The following is a 1,090-nucleotide window of genomic DNA, read 5'->3' as shown; positions in this document are numbered from 1 at the left end:
AATACAAACATGTCAGAACTGACATTGACGTGTTGAATACAGTCGTGTCACTACTGACTTTGACGAGTTGAAATCATTCATGATGTTATGGACTTTACCAGTCTATGTTCATAACGTAGTGGAGGCAGTATCCCCATTCTTCAGTTACATCATTGCTTAAGAGAGTAACAGCACGTATACATTCATAGTTTGATATGCATTGTTCACCAAAATGATTGTCATAGTTACATTGGTTCATATACAAATTTGGAAAATATTTTAACAGTGTCAGCATTTTTTAAAGACATTAGTAAGTTAGATTTATGTAATGTTGGAAAGAAGTAGTATTTTGAGGATATATGCAAACTCCTGGAATTGCCATAAGCATAGCATACAAGTACAGAATAGTATTAAACCCATATGTATCTTTGTTTGCTTACATGACACATTCTACCTGATTTTACTTCTTAAACATATCTGCCATATCTATTTCAATTCGGAGCTGGAGCGAAGAACATCTAAGTGGAGCTAACGCAGCACAGAAATTTGAAATGGAAATTTATTTAATTTAGAATCCGAGGGCAAAGGATATATTGAAAGAAGGTTATCAATTTATAACTGGAAAAATTGTGCTGCATGCCAATCAAGCTCCTAGGATGATTTCAGTCTTTTTTCAAACACAGATATAAAACTAGATACATTAAATACAAGTTCTTGTTACCAGACATATCCGAAACCAAACTTGTATAAAATGTCTTTAATATTTAAAGCCATCTTAGTTTTTTTTCTATTCACACAATTAAGAAATAATAAGTTGTAACATTTCTGGTGTTAGGCATTGTAATTACACCAGTATTCAACAGCCCTTTAATATGTGGATAAAGATCATGGGATATCGTCCACTTTCACCCCTAACTACATGGTTTGAGGACGATGTTTTAACACGAAAGAAACGTTTAAAAGCAAATATTTGTACTGTTTCGATTTCTTTGTGAATATCCAGTCCCCATATTTCTTAACCATAATGGAAAAGTGGACTAATTTTGTTGCGTCAAAAATGTAAAAACATAGGTTATATGTGAGTTGCTTAATCACATACACAGATTTGAAT

Source organism: Haliotis cracherodii, unplaced genomic scaffold, assembly GCF_022045235.1.
Source record: "Haliotis cracherodii isolate W230 unplaced genomic scaffold, xgHalCrac1.p SCAF_30, whole genome shotgun sequence".
NCBI lineage: Eukaryota > Metazoa > Mollusca > Gastropoda > Lepetellida > Haliotidae > Haliotis > Haliotis cracherodii.
Note: the sequence above shows the minus strand (reverse complement) of the source record.